Source organism: Coregonus lavaretus, assembly GCF_964263955.1.
Source record: "Coregonus lavaretus genome assembly, chromosome: 13".
Taxonomy (NCBI): domain Eukaryota; kingdom Metazoa; phylum Chordata; class Actinopteri; order Salmoniformes; family Salmonidae; genus Coregonus; species Coregonus lavaretus.
In genome coordinates, this window is record NC_140000.1 from 37,713,481 (window position 1) to 37,732,673 (window position 19,193).

Sequence of the window (19,193 nt, forward strand, 5' to 3'; positions counted from 1 at the left end):
CTGCAGACATCAGTGGGCTGGCTGTCTGGCTACATTGGGAAGGGAGGACAGAACAAGAATGCCCCTAGGCTGTGACGACACTCGAGAGTACGTGACTTGACATACAGGGTCCAGTTACAGCTGAATATTGTGGTGTAAGCCAGGCCTATTAATAGGTCTCATATAATATGCTAGTCTGGCCCCTGCATTCATCTGTCCCAACATAACGTCTCTCATATCTGTTGCAATAAAGAAATATACCAGTAATAACTAAAAAAGTATAACAAATTTAAGACAGGCAAAAATGTATATTGAACTCATCTGTGCAGATATATTAAATGACAGAATTAGATGAATTTGCTTTCACTTACCAATGGTGTATGGTGTTTATGGTTCCCCAGACCGCAAGTGTTGCATGCAGGTTGCATCTGTCACTTGCAGGTGTCGATAAAGTCCTCCAGTCATGGATCAAAAGTGGAGCCAGGGCCGAGTCTCAATCCTCTACAATGGATTCCTCATCTGTCCTATACCCTCTTGCCATCATACTACTATAATTCCCCAAGTCTCAGGTTAGTAAGGACAAGGAGATAGGACTTAAAATATAAAGCAACTTCAGGGTAAATTATTGTACAGTAGCCAAGCTCTCCCTGGCTCTCAAACAAGCACCAATCTGATTTTGATGTAAGTGTAAAATTACATTTTAATTCCTTGAATCTGGGCAGATAGGAGTTGTAAGTATACCTGTAAATCTAACATACCCCTTTCAACAGGCTGTAGGCCTAGTTATACAATACAGCCCAGGTATGTAGACCGGTTTCACTCTCAATGGATTCTTTGTGCAAGGTTGTTACTGAGGCTAGATGGATTATTTTAGTCTTTGCAGGTGAAGTTTTCAACATTACAACAAAACAGTGCATTGGTATTTCTACATAAAATGAAACTGACATGAGTATGATATTTACTGTACTGAATAATCAGGTCAGTAGATGGCAGTGTATGACCAAAGCGGATTCCATCCATACCCAAGTACTTTGATACTGCATGAGGTCATCTATTCAGCACACCATGTCTGACTTCTACATATATTACTTTTGATCGCTTATATACATTTCAACATCATCAAATGCATTAGGTTAGGTAAAGTCAATAATAGATAGGTAAACAATATACATTTATTAGCCTATTATAAGACATGCAGTACATACCTGTGACCAGTGTGAATGGAGGACACTAAATTACCAGTAGGTGACAGCAAAGCACCATTTTCCACACATGAGCTATATCCGTTTTTTTATACTTCAAGACATCCAAAATGATCTTTCCTCCTACTTCTAGAAATTATGATGGAACGCTCAAACTCACTTATAATCTTCCAAAATTTCATGGAATTTGATCTTTTACGAAAATCATATTGTATTTTAAACGATTTAAAGATTTTCATCTTAATCGTTGATACCTTTTTATAAAATGTATATGAATTTATTTAATTTTTAATGTACAATATTCCCTTTTATATATTTATCACATGCACATGCAGATTAACTGGTGTAAATTGCAAGTTTGCAATTGGTTACAAGTTTGACAATGATATGTAATATTTGTTTTTAACATAAGAGAATTGTTTATTATTTGTGCATAACAAAACGGAACAATAAAATACTAAAAGCACATCCCTAACATTTAAACAAAGCAGAAGTTTGAACGTCACATTGAAATGAATGTACCTTCTTTTTACACATAAAAACGGATGCAACTGATTTCAATCAAACTTTTCATCAATACACATATGTTTCAGTTTCATTAAGCCAACTTTGTAATTAAAAATATATATATACTTGCATTAAGGAGAATATGTTTTTCCTGTATATGTAAAACAAACAACTTTCACCCAATATTTTATCTATAGGAAAAGTAAATAAACGCAACATGCAGCAGGTCAAACCTTGAACGTCAATCTCTCCGGTCCACACCGATCAATGCAGGTTCACTGCAGTTAGGAGCAGACAGTGCGTTATGACAAATAGCTTTTACATTTATAAAGGTTTAAAACATGAAGATATTTCTTAATAGATTGATATCTAGCGCTGGTCCAATTTTAAATATTTTACAAACAAGACCAATCAAAATGCAATGGCACAAAGTTGACTTAAGTATATTGATCACACATCAATAGATCAAACGGCTTATCATCAACATTTACATGCCAACATTAGCTATATTTATAGCTTATTCTGGTGATTGTTTGTTTGTTAATGGTGATTGTTTGTTTGTTTATCTAAATCATAGTCTATTTCTGCACATATTTATTCTGCACATGAGAATTTAGTAAACAGTGGGCCTATTTAAGTTCTCCTCACAAAAGAGTAAAATTACAAAAAATATTATAAAAAACCGTCAGGCTATATATTATTTGGGACTGATTAGTTAGTAAATGTGCACTAAACGTTTTAGTAATTGCTGTTTGTTGTCTAAATAATTTATTTCCGTGTTGTGTGCAAACCTTCCAAATAAACATCCTTATTGATGCTCACATTGATTAATATCTGTTCAGGATCAGTAGGTTAGTCTACAAGTAACAATGCATATATTTATTATAGAATACAATACACCTTATTAGGATACTGAAATATTTCAATTTGTTTTACCTTTTCTCACACTATTGTCTTTCTCCAGTGGCCAACTTTATAGATCAACTATAGATCTCGGAGCTGGCTTCATCTGGAAACAAGATTTAACTGAAAATGGGACTGTTTGCTTATCTTAGACTTCCAAAAGGGAACAAACATGTAGCTTCCAAATAGTTTTTTGTTTACATAGCAGGTGGACATGACGTCACATGGGGTCGTAGCACTCCAAAAAATAACAACATTCAACTCCGCGTAAGTGCTCCCCTGGGGCTGCATTCTAATAAGCTAGTCCCAAATAGTTCGTGGAATACATCTTGATGTATTGAATCGCATTGCAAAAACAAGCTACTTATTCGCATTACGCGTCATTCGAGAGCATTCAAACAGGACTCAGTGTACTGCTTTTTCTGTTACATTAGTAATAACAGCAGCATTGACTGAAGACAGCAGGAGCGCAAGACAACGCGTGTATCTCTGAGTGCAGCACTAGCGGAGGAATATTTGAGCTTTTATTTACTCTGCGCTTGTTGTTCATTTTTCTGCTTTATGGTTAACTTGTACAGTCACGTGTGAAGATTTCTAGAAGCTGAACGTACAAAGACTTCTTCTCACCTGGTGGCTCTTGTTTTCCTAGAGGAAATAAACCTGCGTTTTGGTAAGTTTTAACCAATGTGTTTATTTCTTTCCATCCTCTTGAGTTTCACTTCTCTCTCTATCGATACTTGCTGTCTACTAATTTAAATTATGAAGCCATAGTTTGTGCAGATGATTGTGAACAACTTCAAATCATCCCAACAACTATATATTGCATATGTTTAACGTTATATATATATATATATATATATATATATATATATATATATATATATATATATATATATATATATATAATGTTTGTTTCTTGTCATGTACTTCACACAATAGTCGGCTGTGCTTTTTCGTTGCCAAGGACCCTCAAGCAACACCGTCCGGCGTGTGCAGCCAATAGGAAAGATAGAACTCTTCTATAGATGACCACTGACTCGTTGAAGCCGAAATGCAACAATGTATCCTATGCGCCTTTCTTTTCAGTATATCAAAGATGGAACTACGTATTGCCATTAGCACTAATAACAATACAATAAAACGTTAAGAAAAACAATTTTTGCATAGGTTGAAAAGTCAGGCAGAATAGTTGTAGGCAACCAGTTGGAAAGTAGCCTACCAATTCAGAGATTTATGAACTTATTCTGATGTTTTTGATATACTCATAAAATATCCTATATGTTAGGCGATTTAATTTGAAAAAAAAAATGTAATAGTCATATTCACATTCATTCACTGGAATGGAATCTCAAAGCATTATCATTTAAATGTAACAATTAAATTTTGAAATGCAGAGACTTATTTTTGGGCATTGTTTATAATGATTATTCGGAAAGGACAGCATTCACCACTATCATTTTAATATGCAGATATTGGAAAAAGTTTTTTCTCTAAAACTAAAAGTCGAGCTATTATTACTGATTCAGTGATAATAATGTATTGCAATCTATTTTACTATCTGTGGTAATGAGAATTTTTAGTAGTGTCATTATCACTTGTGCCACAGTTATTACTATTATCATCACCTATGCCTGCTACTACTATAGTACTACTACAGTAACTTACTTTGCTATTATCTGATGTTCCTATTACACTACAGTTACTACTACATTACTACTGCTTCTAGCTACCAACATCTGTTGCTGCTCAGACTACCATGCTTAAAATGAAAGCAAACGTGTAATAGTAATACTAGTTATACTATTATTGTTGTCGATGGTGATGATGATGAAGATCAATGGTTAACAGCTTACCGTATACATTCTTGTTCCATTCCTAGCTACAGCATATTCCATATCTTCATAGCCCAGATATAAAATGAGATATCAGTTTCAGTATTATCCTCATAGTTCTTAATGAGCATGATGGACTTGTAGTTTGGACGATGGGTTGCTACACCTCGGTTATGGGCCCCCCTAAAAACACTCTAAAGTACCTCACTACTTTAGTTAGTACTGCACCTAAATCAATAACCTAGGTGTAGCTTTTTTTCTTATAGAAATGCTAACAAGGTTCCCTCAGTGCTGCACCCCTACGCATGGCCTGTGATCAGTTTTCACCCCTGGTGGATTAACAGGACTGAACTCTTTTGTTCAAGCCGTGGGTGCACAGGTGTTCCCCAGCCTGAAATGCAGGTGTGCTCCACTGTTTCATCACTCAACACTTTTACCCTTCAAATATTGAAATATTTTAGGACCATACTTTATCAGCTCCTTGTTTGGAACCTCTGTAATCATTGCCTGGTAGGAACTATATAAGTCTATAGCTATAGAGGCCCTGTTTCAGTGCTTTTTAGTTTGTTGTTGAAGTTCACTTTTGGGAAAGTAACCTAATATTTCACTCTGCTGACTGCATCAAGGCTATATGGCTGAATGTGGACAAATGGTAGCTGACCAGCATTAGTAGCGCGGTGCACTTATTATTGTGCCACTCTGCATCCATTTTTTGATTGCTGCATTTATCATTTTGTGGTTTGCTGCTACATTATGGTAATATGAACATAAATGTCCTCCCAAGGATTAATGTGTAAACGTTTGTCATACCGTTCAATCATTTCTCAAAATTAAAGCTGCAATATTTAACCTTTTGGGCAACCCGTCCAAATTCACATAGAAATTAGAGTTATAGATTCTCATTAGAAGCAAGTATAAGAAGCGGTGGATCTGTTCTATGTACGCTGTTTCTATGCTTCCGTTCTTAAATCTCGTGCTTGCGTCTTTTACTTTCGGTTTCGTACACCAGCTTCAAACAGCTTCGTACACCAGCTTTATTTTCCATTTATTTCAAAGCAACTTTGAAACAAATACCTGCTTTCTCATTTAAGTGAACTCTAGCCTCTCGCTTAGCTTTTGTATCGTACCACCACCCATCCCCCAACATCTCATTTTTAATAAACTGGCTGCTTGCTCAACCTTAGAGGTGTTGCTCTGTTTTGGGGAAAAAAAGGAAAAACTAAAGGGTGGAGCACCATAGTTTCATGTGTCTAAATATGAGCCCTGTACCCTGTCTGTATTTTATTGTATGGACAAGTCAACTCTGCTCTCTAAGCCTAATGGCAATTAAACTGGAAAGCTTTCTGTTTTTATCCCCGTTAACTTCATAGAAATGTTTCCATGACAACCTCCATGCAAGTTAAAGCAACCAGAGGTGATTCCGTTTTTTTTCTCTACCCTCCCTCCCTCCCTCCCTCCCTCCCTCCCTCACTCCAGTAAGAATGGAATTTGTGTTGACAGTTTTGGCCTTTAATGGCACTTTTGTGCCGCGTGAAAGTATTTGTTTACCAGGATCATATGCTGCTAGCTGTCAGCCTAGAAAAAATAGAGTTCTTAAGATAAAAGAGTGTATAACATGCTTAAGAGGCCCCCATACACTGTAATTTGTGTGCCCCAGTAACTAAGAGGCCGAGAACTCAGAGACTTTTTTAGTTCCGCTCTGGGTCACTTCTATAAGCCGGACTTTCTGCTGTTGTGAGTAAGAAACACTATGACTTTTGGTCAAGAAAAGCTGTATTGGGTGGGGTAAGGGGATATGGATTAAACTGAGATTGCAGTCTGACTCAAGACTTAAGGCTGTGTTAAGTGTTGTCTTTGAAACAAGTCTCAACTCCGACGTGTTTGTTACAATGAGCATTTATTTTATTTTCCGGACAAGTTTGTAGGAGTGTTTCATTGCTCATTGCGTTATGACTCATTTTAGAACTATGTGATACTGATAACCATTCTCATTTGTCAGTTTGAAACACTTGCCAATATTTATATTTATGTATAACAGTCCTAAATGCTGTGTTTCTAAGGAAGCAAGGTTTCTAAATATCACGTTGTACGTCACCATGCCACGATCTCAGGGTTGTTGCACTACAAACAAATGACCAAAAACATGTGAACTGCTGGTTCAGCGGGTTCCCAAAACCTCATAATGACTCCTGTACTTTGACAAAGAATAGAACCTACGCAAACTGCAGCCAGACTTGTGACCACTAACCAACAAAGCATTCTTACCATTGCAGTCTACCAATGCAGTCATGCTGTATCAGCTAAGGTCTAGCAGTAGATGCTTGATCATGACCTAGACTTTGACAATTGAAGCACCAGTTGACCCTTTAAAAGGCCATTAGGTCTACCTGTTACGTGCACTTGCTGCATTTCAACCTGCATTATCTGTGAAATTGTGTGATTTCTCTTTTAGTTGTTTGATTCCCATGCGAGAATGGATTTGATAGTTTTGGATCACATCTTGTTCACACTTTTTCCTGTTTTGTGCAGCCAACACTTGTTTACTCTATATGACAGGGATGGGCAACTCCAATCCTCAGGGGCCGAAGTGGCGTCACACTTTTACATTTACATTTACATTTTAGTCATTTAGCAGACGCTCTTATCCAGAGCGACTTACAGTTAGTGAGTGCATACATTATTTTTCATTTTTCATACTGGCCCCCCGTGTGAATCGAACCCACAACCCTGGCGTTGCAAACGCCATGCTCTACCAACTGAGCTATATCCCTGCCGGCCAATCCCTCCCCTACCCTGGACGACGCTGGGCCAATTGTGCGCCGCCCCATGGGTCTCCCGGTCGCGGCCGGCTACGACAGAGCCTGGATTCGAACCAGGATCTCTAGTGGCACAGTTAGCACTGCGATGCAGTGCCTTAGACCACTGCGCCACTCGGGAGATTTTGCCCTATCCCTAGCAAACACAGCTGATTAAACTAATCGCATTTTAAACTGATTAGTTGATTATTGGAGTCAGGTGTGAGTCAGGTGTGTTAGCAGGGCTGGGGTAAAAGTGTGACACCAATCAGGCTCCCGACTGGAGTTGGCAATCCCTGCTCTATGCTATGGTCACAGCAATGTAAAAGAATGACAGCTTTTGCTTTTCTTTAAGTCACGGTTAGATGGAGAAAGAAGGGACAGTGTACTGGACTGGTGTGAAAGAATTTGTTGGTTGCAGGGTCTTGCCCTAAATCAAAGATGGAGGGTCACTCATAGTGAACGGCAAGGTCGCCATCACTCAGGCGAAATCTGCCATCTTGTATCATCTGTATCACTGTAAACAACTTCTCTCATCAGACAGATTGCGAAATAACAGGGCTATTGGCCTAACTCTACAATTGTTTAATGGTTAATTGAGAAACAGGTCACATTCACAAAATTGTGGAATAAGTGTCTAGATCTGTGTGCTAGCTTCATTTTACAATCTGATTATATTGTTGGTAAAATTAACATGGCTTTTTAAACATCTGGGGCTCATTGAAGTTGTCCTTTTAGGAATTCTAGGAAAAAGGGAGGGAATGGCTAGTATTGATTTGAAGCAGGCATGTGCTGCTCAAACAGCAGGAACACAAACAAACACTGACCTTCCTCTCACTGGTGATGTGTGTCTCTGAGGACAATTCTGTTGGAGAGAGAGAGGGGGGAAAAAAACTGTTTATTTCAAACATGTTGTAAAAACACAGGATTTGTGAGGGTAATACTTTTTGACAGGCACATTAGGCTGCTGAAAGAGCATCAAGCTCGGGGCTGGGGGCATATGGTGCTGCCTTCTGCCAGCGTTGCTCTAGAACAAGTTACAACACTCTGGCAGGGTCACGACTGTCTCAGGTTTGTTCCTCCTGTCTCACTGGCTCGTCTAAATAAAAACATCCAGGGAAAAAAACAATAGGGCTTTTACAGCTTTTGTCTTTCAGAAATACATGGACGCACTTTAAAGGACAACAATGACATTCTTGGCTATTATATTTTACAGTGATATAAAAGGGAGGCACATTTCAGAAATATGCCTAGTTATTTGTTGTTGTGTTTTTGATATCATGGCCACATTATAATATCTACTGCATGTAGGCTAGTTGATTGGATCATAAATGTCTCTAAGAATCCTATTAGCACATTCTAATAGTTTGAATACTTGAATGATTTGCCAATGTATAACATTGGTGACATTACAAGCTTATAAGCTATTTACTAGCTAGCTATTAGTAACACTTCATTCCAACATTTCGCCCGCTATAGAGTTTCCTCAAACTTGTTCTTGGACAGTAGGCCTAGTCCTTTTGTCGTAGGGCCATAGTTTTATTTTCTGTAATTTCAGAGGGATGGACTTGGACATGATGATGTGAGATACTGACGGAGTGCTCTGGTTAGAACAGAGGGGATTGGTTGAGAGTAATTATAGGCTGCTGTGTGGCTTGTAGGGCTTCCCTGGATGACAGTGCCATAAGCCTTCATTCAGACACTTTTATAAAATAAATGGCCACAACATATAGGTGCAGCAATACAATGGTTTATTTTTATTATATTTGATGAGTGGTTTTTTATTTAGATTGTCACTTCTGGCAACCAGCAAAGCAGATGGTGTAGACTTGAGTGCCCATCACAGCCTAAATACCTTCGGGCAGCTGTTGCTAATAAACTTTTTGGGGGCATTTTTTCCTTCTAACATGGTTATGGTTTAGGTCAAGAGGAGTCAATCCTGTTACAACACCTGTTTCTGCATATGTAAATCTGTTGTTTTGTCATTTCATTAGACAAGAAAAAAAGGCAGAGGTCCCTCGTGGTTACAAATGTGACTGGCACTGGGCCCACTTGGCACGGTACAAAGAGAAAAGGGGGAAAAGACCAAGAGAGAGAGAGAAAGAGGGATGGATAGGGGGGGGGGGGGTAGGGGGGGGGGGAGTAGAGAACTTTGGTTTCTGTAGGGAAGCCACAAGGCCGTAGGATGCCTCCTCTGTTGTAAGCTCTCTATCTGGAAGGCTGCCTGCAATTCTGAAGAGAATGGAGTGGGTCCCAGAGACTACAGGACAGGGAAGAGAAGGCGTTCTCTCTCTCTTTCTCTGTCTCTTTCTCTCTCCCTGTGAGAGTAGTGGTGAGGCAGGACATGCCCAGGAGCCAATGACTGGCACACGCGTGGCTGCCACGCGCCACACGCTTCCCTCCTAACCCACCCATCATCTGGTGAGCCCCTGCGGCTCTCGCCTCTCAACCACATGTGCCAGGGTCTGTTTGGGCTCAGGGGCTAATTGTTCTTTGGTAAACTAAACTGCATGCTTGTTGGCTCCCAACATTAAAACCGAGATGGGGACGAAGATCATGATCTTTTTAATGCAGTTATTTTTCATGAAGTCTTGAAGATTTTGTTTGTAATCTGGTCTGTGTAGCTGAATGTAACAAGTACACCATGAAATTAAAGGTTATTGCCTAAACGTTGTTCGAAAGCTTGGAAGATTATTGTTTCTCTGTGCAGAACTAGAGCAGGGACATGATATGGCTCATTCTTGCATTTGGATGTTATGCTCCTTGTGAGAAATGGACTGACATGCATCCAGAAACAATGTTTATTGCCTTGTCCTTCCATCTGTCCTCCATTCTCTGGTGATAATGAGGTATTTGAAGCACTTCATGTTGAGGTGTTGCTGATGTTGATGCTGTGAAGCCAATGTGTAATACAATATATTCTATTCTATTCCACTCTATTCCACTGTCTCCAGTAGTCTTGACATACCTGGGGTTGTATTGGCCCCATGCAGTGAGCTGGTCTCATGTGGCCCTACAGAGCCACTCCTTCTATAGCTATGGGTTGTTCTGATTTGTAGCTCTACCTCTGTCCCTTCACACAAGCAGCCAGACAGGCAGCATTAAAAACAGGCACAAACCCCCTCTGATACGGGAGTTCATTAGAGATGGGCCTTTGATGGGCAGCCTTTTTATGTGACTACGGTTTAAAATACCTTGATGTAGAAGCTTAAGAAGCCCATCTGCATAGTAAATCAAGGAGAGTAAATAAGGAGGCAGCAGATGGAAGCAAAGAGATAAGGCCCCGGCCGAACAATCACATTTGTATTTTGTTATGATGTTGACAGCAGCTAGAACTCACTAATCTAGCTCCACTGATCTGCATTTCAAAGAAATCTCATTTAGCAGTGGGGAGGATAAAGTTCTTCCCATTGTGTCCGTTTTATTGCATTCTTCGTTAATTTATCTGCTGGCAGATTTAACGTTCGCCGGTGCTCGGGGAGGGTGAGAGGAGAGAGAGCGGCGTGCGCTGTGGTGGTGGCATTGCAGAGAGAGGGGGTCTTAAATTCTGTGAAAGCGGTAACGTCTAGACTGTGAGCCCAGGGTAATTACACGTCCGGTGATGAATAGAATGAGTTTGAAGACTCATCTTTGTTCGGGGGCCTGAATTGCTCGCCTAACACCGATAAGGAGCATTTGGTTCCCAGTAGAAAATATTATTGCCGGTGACTTTTCCATAACGCCCCCACCGCCGTAACACAGGGATGGTATTTACGTTAAAGATAAAATTATTGTGTACAGTAATCTGACTTGTTAGCATAATGTCCCTCTTTCATCCCCAGACCCTTCTATAGCCGCTGTGGAGGTATTCCAGCTCTCATTTTAAATAGTTTATCTTGACTAAGCGCAGCGCTTTATGTAAATAACAGTCTATGGTATTATTAGGCCCCTTGAATGCTTGAATGCAGTCTGTATTTATAAGTTGATAGAATTTAAAGATCATTTTTGTATTTAAGCTAAGCATAAAGATATGTGTGATATTTGTAAATCTCTTGAATTGGAGGTCACGCAGACTAATAGCATTCTTGTTGCTTTTCCTCTGAATAGAGTATTACGTCTTCACAGGCCATCGCTGTATTAAAGTAAACTCAGCAAGTCATTTTGGATGAATGGAACATTAACTGAAAATTATGTTTTTATCCAACTTATAAGGCGGTTGCATTTTAGCTGAACGTTTATTCACACAAATATAGCTAAGTGTTAAGTAGTTTGATTCAGATTTGGTGGTGTATTATTAGTCCTTTATTACATGTTTACTAAGCCTTCATGCTAGTATTAAACAGTATGGTATTTTCTTTTTAAGTACATCAGTATTAGAATAGATGATTGGGTACACTAACAGAAACATCACCATGCCTATTTTCACAATAGACAGTACAGTAGATGGAAGGGAGAATTGTATCCTTTTTCCACTGCATAAATGTTACACAGCAATCTGTGTGCACTGTGCAACACTTCTTTCCCCAAACTCAAACAGTAAAAATAATGGCACTTGGCAGGTTTTGTTTTCCACGGTGCTCTTCAGGCTGAGGGCTTTTTGTACAGTTCAGAGAGCACATTCCACAGGATTCAGCAGTTGCTGGTTGCCTACAGGGGTCATTGGAATTCGGGGAGAAAAAAAGAAAAACAATCTACAGGAACATCCAGGCTAGGCCGTTCGTCCATGTGTCTTAAGTATCAGAGAGAGAGAGGTTGCCTGTAAAACGCTCGCTCAACGACGAGGGGAATTAAAATGTTGCGAGGGGTCAAGTGCTTAAACATGATGTATAGGCATTAAAACGTCTGAGAGGTTATGTGGCTGCAGTTTGTAATTTTTACGGTAATGTAATAAAACATAGCAAACATTAGAAAGATGCATGTGAAAATAGCAGATTGAGGATTGTTTGATACAGAATTGCAGATAGGTGAATTATAAGGACATGGGACATGCCATTATTGTGGTTAAAACCTGTGGTTTACTGGTTGATAATTTGAGCCTTCAAGGCACTGCACCCTTTCGCTTGGGAAAATAACCCTTCACATATTTTTCTTTAACGATAGCACGTACTGTACATGACCTAAATTCAGAAGATCACCACTCATCTTTCTTGCACAGACACACACACACATGCACACACAAGCACATACTCACACACACACACACGCACACACAAGCAAAACTCATATGCACCCACAAGTACACCCCTCCTTTTTTTGCACAGACACACATGCACACAAAAACATCTACACACACACATACGCACACACAGGCATACATTCAAATGTACTAGCGCTAGGTGTAATGGTAAAAAATCCATATCACATAACATTGCACACTACTACTAGTTTGATGGTTGTAGCCATCAGTCATCCCATTAACAATCACCCATATTAGCAAACTTATTTCATTTCAAATGTCACATTTGTCTAGTATAGGCTATTTATCTTCATGAACGATATCCGCAAAATGCCTGCGATAAGTGATCGGTATGGTCGGTGTCGATAATTTTCGGTTTATCGTCCCAGCTCACTCACATGCATACAGTCACCTAACAGGCAAATCCAGGTGCACTTTGTTGTTCCGAAGGTTATTGCTTTCCCCTAAAAGCCATACTAATAACACTCATGTGCAAGAAAACCTACCCACATGTATCCTAGCACCATCGGGGGTCCCATTTACAATTTACTATGTGAATTGGAAACTTGGTTGAGAATGTTTTACTATATGGGAACATGCTTTTGAGTAATGATTTCTCTCTAATCTGCTCTCCCTCTACAGATCCTCTGCAGACATCTCTGGACTGGATTCCTTCCCCTCCTGAGACAGACAACAACCACACGTTTTCACCCTCAGGGTAAGTACTACAACACAGCCTTTCATGTCCTGTCAAAGGTTTTCTGCCTTTGGACAGATAAGGCAGAATTGGACGAATTGTAACGTACTGTGTGTAACTATACTTAATATTTCCATATTAAATCATTCATCTCAGAAGCGTCATGCATTACTTTTTTTGAGGGGGCACTGATGGCCAAATCTTTGACTTATGCATAAAATAAACAATAATTGATAGATTTTCAGTGTAAAAATGGATGAAACTTGCCTGTGCCTCCTTATTTTCTATGGGCATGACACCTTTAATCTTAAGGACAAAGGTTTTGTTATAGTGTATTTACTTGTACCTGGGCAGGAGTGTTACTGCTATAGCCCAGCTGAGGTCCAGTTGCCACCATAGAATGTAACAAATCTTCATCTGTCCACCGTGATAGAATTCCACCTCTGCAATGAAACCTTTCAGGTTGTGCCTGTTTGGTCTTCACACTTCATAGACTTCCAATCTACTGTAGCTTGGAAGTTATGATATGCATTAGATCCAACCAATGTGAACTAGGAGGAAGGATATCTGAAGGTCTTCTTAGTGAATGTTGGGAAAGTTTTCTAGACACCCATATTTAATTGAGAATGATCCGTCCTAACACATCACAATAAACAGAGGTTATTAACACCAATAAACTTTAAGTGTTGGAATGTATTATGTGGACAGTGCCTTGTAAAAATATTCATCCCTTGGCGTTTTTCCTATTTTGTTGCATGACAACCTGTAATTTAAATGGACTTTAATTTGGATTTCATGTAATGAACTAACACAAAATAGTCCAAATTGGTGAAGTGAAATGAAATAAATAAAATAACGGAAAAGTGGTGCGTGCATATGTATTCACCCCCTTTGCTATGAAGCCCCTAAATAAAATCTGGTGCAACCAATTACCTTCGGAAGTCAAATAATTAGTTAAATAAAGTCCACTTGTGTGCAACCTAAGTGTCACATGATCTGTCACATGATCTCAGTATATATACACCTGTTCTGAAAGGCCCCAGAGTCTGCAACACCACTAAGCAAGGGGCACCACCAAGCAAGCAGCACCATGAAGACCAAGGAGCTCTCCAAACAGGTCAGGGACAAAGTTGTGGAGAAGTACAGATAAAAAATATCAGACATTTTGAACATCCCACGGAGTACCATTAAATCCATTATAAAAAAATTGAAAGAATATGGCACCACAACAAACCTGCCAAGAGAGGGCCACCCACCAAAACTCACGGACCAGGCTAGGAAGGCATTAATCAGAGAGGCAACAAAGAGACCAAAGATAACCCTCCACAGCGGAGATTGGAGTATCTGTCCATAGGACCACTTTAAGCCGTACACTCCACAGAGCTGGGCTTTACGGAAGAGTGGCCAGAAAAAAGCCATTGCTTAAAGAAAAAAATAAGCAAACACATTTGGTGTTCGCCAAAAGGCATGTGGGAGACTCCCCAAACATATGGAAGAAGGTACTCTGGTCAGATGAGACTAAAATTGAGCTTTTTGGCCATCAAGGAAAACGCTATGTCTGGCGCAAACCCAACACCTCTCATCACCCCGAGAACACCATCCCCACAGTGAAGCATGGTGGTGGCAGCATCATGCTGTGGGGATGTTTTTCATCGGCAGGGATTGGTAAACTGGTCAGGATTGAAGGAATGATGAATGTCGCTAAATACAGGGAAATTCTTGAGGGAAACCTGTTTCAGTCTTCCAGAGATTTGAGACTGGGACTGAGGTTCATCTTCCAGCAGGATAATGACCCTAAGCATACTGCTAAAGCAACACTTGAGTGGTTTAAGGGGAAACATTTAAATGTCTTGGAATGGCCTAGTCAAAGCCCAGACCTCAATCCAATTGAGAATCTGTGGAATGACTTAAAGATTGCTGTTCACCAGCGGAACCCATCCAACTTGAAGGAGCTGGAGCAGTTTTGCCTTGAAGAATGGGCAAAAATCCCAGTGGCTAGATGTGCCAAGCTTATAGAGACATACCCCAAGAGACTTGCAGCTGTAATTGCTGCAAAAGGTGGCTCTACAAAGTATTGACTTTTGCAAGCCACTGTACATGCATGAAGGTGGTGTTGAATATACACCAGAATGTTAGCTCATAACAAATGTTCATTTGTTTAGGATGAAATATGCAACGGCTGTGAGAAGAGCACACACATTCTGAAGTCCAAAGTAGTGAGTCATACTGTCTTTTACACTAGTCTTCTGCATGCCCTGTGTTGTGTGTTTGTTTTGATTATTGTCCAATCTGAACAGTCACATCCACTGCCAATTCTTGTTGAGATCAGCTTGAGGGATTCACATACACTGGTCTTTTGGTGCTTGAGGTACAAGACAAGAAAACTCCTATAAAGTGATGAAGCTCATTCAGAACTTCAAACTGAGAAGTGTAGAGACACTGTTTATAAATCAATCCTCCATGCACAATTCTACATACAGTAGCAAGTGAGAGATGCTTGTGCATGCTACAGTACTGTAACGTCACCCAGTGGCAACACACACACAGTTTGCACAACTCAGAGCTTCTGTAGTCCACTTCGATTCCCCTCTATGAGACGCTCAGCTTCTATATCTGTAGCCCCTTAGATTCCCAATGAGATTCTCTATGAGACATCCAGCAGTGATAACAGAGGCAGTTTGTCGTCACCAAGTCAGTACAAAACGAGCCAAAAGAATCCTAGCCAGCACAGTAAGTGTGACACACACTGATTATGTGACTGCTACCACGGCGGAGGCCTGCCGTCATTACTAATGTGTCCCCACAGCAGCCAGACTGAGACAGACACACAGGTGGTGTCTCAGACTGAACAGAACATTGCCAGACGGTAAACTGCAGTAGCGATGGGGAGGAGAAGCCTCATCATCGTGAGGGGAATGAGGGGATGGAATTTTGCCATAATTGGATGGGAGATACATATCGAATGCTAACTTGACAATGGGTGATTGTTCAGTGAACACAGAACAGTTGAAGTGTATTGCTTTGCAGTTAAAAGAAAATATAAAGCTACTGGCTTCTGTGTTGTAGCCCTCCATAACTTCTCCACTATCAGTTATTGGTGTAATTAAATGTATGTTGCAGGTATTCCTCAAGTATTTTCATAGAATCACCCCCTAAACTTTCGATTTTGAATAATTCTGTGAAAAAAAGTCAAGGCTTGTGTTGATCTGTTTTTCAAGGTTGCGGAGGAGAACTACTCTTTGTCAGGTTATTTCCTGAATCCAGGATATTCTGACCCAGTCTGAGGAAGAACATCTATTTATCTCAGTATTCAGCTGCAGAGTTTTGCCTTTGAGGCCCAAGTATGATTCAAGTGAGGCAGCTAGGAGCCAAGCGGGGAGAGAGGCTGGGTTAGGGTGGCTCAGCTCAGCTGTAGGCCTCAGCCCCAGCCCACATCCCAAGAGTCACATCTTCACAAGATTAAGCAGAACCGAGATTCCCTTCCCTCTTCCACCTAAAAGAGATTTGAATATTCGTTTTTAATTTGTTGAGTATCCCATTTAAATCTTCAAAGATGAACTCTTAAAGCATGTCTGTTCTGGAACAGAAGTCCTCTAATCATCCCGAAGAAGTATAAATGGCCTAACTTTCTCATTACTGTGAATGTACACATAAATAAAAGCATATCTCTGGCTAGTTTAAAGAAGCAGGCCCCGGATGGATAGCTTTGCCTCGGACTTCCAATTTGGAATTGATTTCTTGTTATAGATCAGAGCTTCTGTCATTTCATTTCCAAAACCCTAAAGGGTTTTCTGAGCCAGGGAGCCCGGCTGGCTTCCCCCTGAGTAGGAGAGGGTAACCTCCACGGGTCTTTACCCTGGACACCCTTACTAGTGGGGAGGGGGAAGAATCAAAGGGACTTGATTCGTCCCTATTGGCAGGCTCCATTGTGGGTCTGATTTGGGATTGGAGGGGATGGGGAGGGGATGGGGAGGGAGATCAGGCTAGCGCCCGTTTTTCTAATCTTTATCCACCATTAACCCCGGCGCCCAGTGTGTGGCTGGGATCAGGTCATTGGTCAAACCCCCTATTCAGAACCACCCCGGAATATTTAAAAGCTAAGCCCCGTCTACAACAAAAAAGTATTACTCATCAAAGGTTCACTTTCTCACTCTCCAGTCCTCCCAAGGATCTGCCTGCCTCCCCTTCTCCCCTTCCTTCTTATATTCCTCTCTTTATGGTCCCCACTGTTTTGTCTTCCTACTTGGAGGGGGAAAAATAGTTAAAGTTTTGGAACTTCCCCAAGTTTCCATATTCCAGTTTAATGAGATTTGGTTTGGGGTCTGATAGTGTCATGCTGTGAGTAAATTGGACCAAGAGTGGACCCACCGTCCTACTCTTTACAGATCTTTGGTTGGATTAGGAGTTGGAGTTTTTTAAATAGGATTCTGGAATTGTACTTTGCCTCACAGGAAATATATATTCACACCAGATACATATATTTTCAACCTTCCCCTTGTCCTTCACTTGGTGCAAGCACACCATGTGTAACCTATTGCTTCTCCACATTATGTTCCTTCAGTTTCCAAAGTCTAAAAAACATCTAACTTCAAATCGATTTTTATCAAGAAAGACCTTGGCGCTGCTATGTTGTCTAGTTACCTTTTCGATCCGTTTTGTTTCTTTTAAGGTTTATTTGCCTCTCCTCCTGCCTGTTCAGAAGAGAAGGAGTAATGAGGACCCAGAAAGAAAATAAAAAGAGGAGTCTAGAATAGATAGATAATGTGGAGGAGTGTTTGTCTGGAGTGGACAGTTGCCATGAGAATAGAGTTACAAAGGGGGTGTCTCTACCTAGCTGCCATCACTCCTGATGGAGAAGACTCAATGAGATTATTGATCCAGAGAGGAGAGGAGGGGGGGGGGTATGCTAATCAACAGTGTGAATGGCCATGGATGCAGCTCTGGCGGGTGGCTGGTCAGTCAGCCAGTCAGTGTCTTTCTAAAGGTCTCAAAGGCTGAGCAGATCACACTAGGGGTTGTGGCCCCTTATAGACCCCTCATAGGATAAACTATAGGACAAGTCCACCTCCCCATTCAGCATGCATTGGTCCCTGCTTGCTAAGTACTTTGGACATGACTGATTGTAGATATTGTATGCACAATCTTAATTTTTTATAAACGAGACGCATCTAGTGTTTCACGTGTTATTCTTTCCCTCCGACTTAATTGGGAAAGAGCCTGGGTGTGGAAGCCCAGACTGATGGCATGTTTCCAAGTGCCTGAGATTATTGTGAAACAAAACCCTCAAAAGGCATGACATCAGAGCGGCTTGACATCGGTTTGAACTCGTTATTTCAGGTGGGAAGAATTACGAGTCGCTTCAGTTGCAGGTGATCGTGTCCAATGAATTGGTTTCACATAGTTTCACGTTCTTTGTGTAAGGCCTAATGTTGATTATCTCGACAGTTTGAACCCATGTGTTATCATCGCAGCATTCATGAAACAGGGTCATTTTTCAAAACGTATACAAAGCCTCTGTTGTTCTCTGTTGCTATCTGTTTCCTTCAAATTAAGATAGGTGGCGATTGACCAATCATGTTGTTAGAATGTATGTGTTTTATGAATGTATGTGCCCTCCTAAATCCTTAAATATAGTCATAAATCAATATGTGCAGAAAATAATACCCATGACCCATTTTGAATGAACTTGAATGAAGTTGAACCAAAGTGAAAACATAGTGTAAATGATGTCATAGAATAAATACACTATTAGCAGCAATTGGTTTCTAAGAATCATTAATTTTTAAAGCTTTGAAGCAATAGAGTCTGAAGGATACCGGCCTCCTGCGGTGTTGTAAGACTCTCAGATTATTGTAATAATTGGCCACAAAGAAGGTTCATATAAATGTAAATTAGAATACATTTGTTCAGTTTCCCATTTTGTATATTATTTATACTATTCCAAATAGAGTAATTATTCACCAACACGACCAGGTTTACATCTTTAATTTTGATATTATACATCAGTAGCAGTCCAAAGTGTAACATGTTTTTGTTTTGAAACATTAAAAAAAACATAACAAAAATTATTAAGATTACAAATTTGGCATCAAAATGTTGCGCTGTATTTGCTCTTCAAATTAA

At 40.2% G+C, this 19,193-nt stretch overlaps 1 protein-coding gene across 13 annotated transcripts in view; it reads left to right on the plus strand.

Moving 5' to 3' along the window:
* Positions 1-3,013: 3,013 nt before the first annotated feature.
* The window catches only part of foxp2 (forkhead box P2), a gene marked incomplete at its 3' end in the record, with an annotated part of 118,384 nt that continues 102,204 nt past the window's right edge, over positions 3,014-19,193 (plus strand). For 10 of the 13 annotated variants that reach the window (XM_084175295.1, XM_084175306.1, XM_084175307.1 and 7 more), the window contains exons 1-3: positions 3,178-3,261; positions 13,016-13,091; positions 15,233-15,286. Of the gene's footprint in view, positions 3,262-13,014; positions 13,092-15,232; positions 15,287-19,193 lie in introns of those variants that run through there. The other 3 variants (XM_084175301.1, XM_084175305.1, XM_084175302.1) reach the window with 3 other exon arrangements.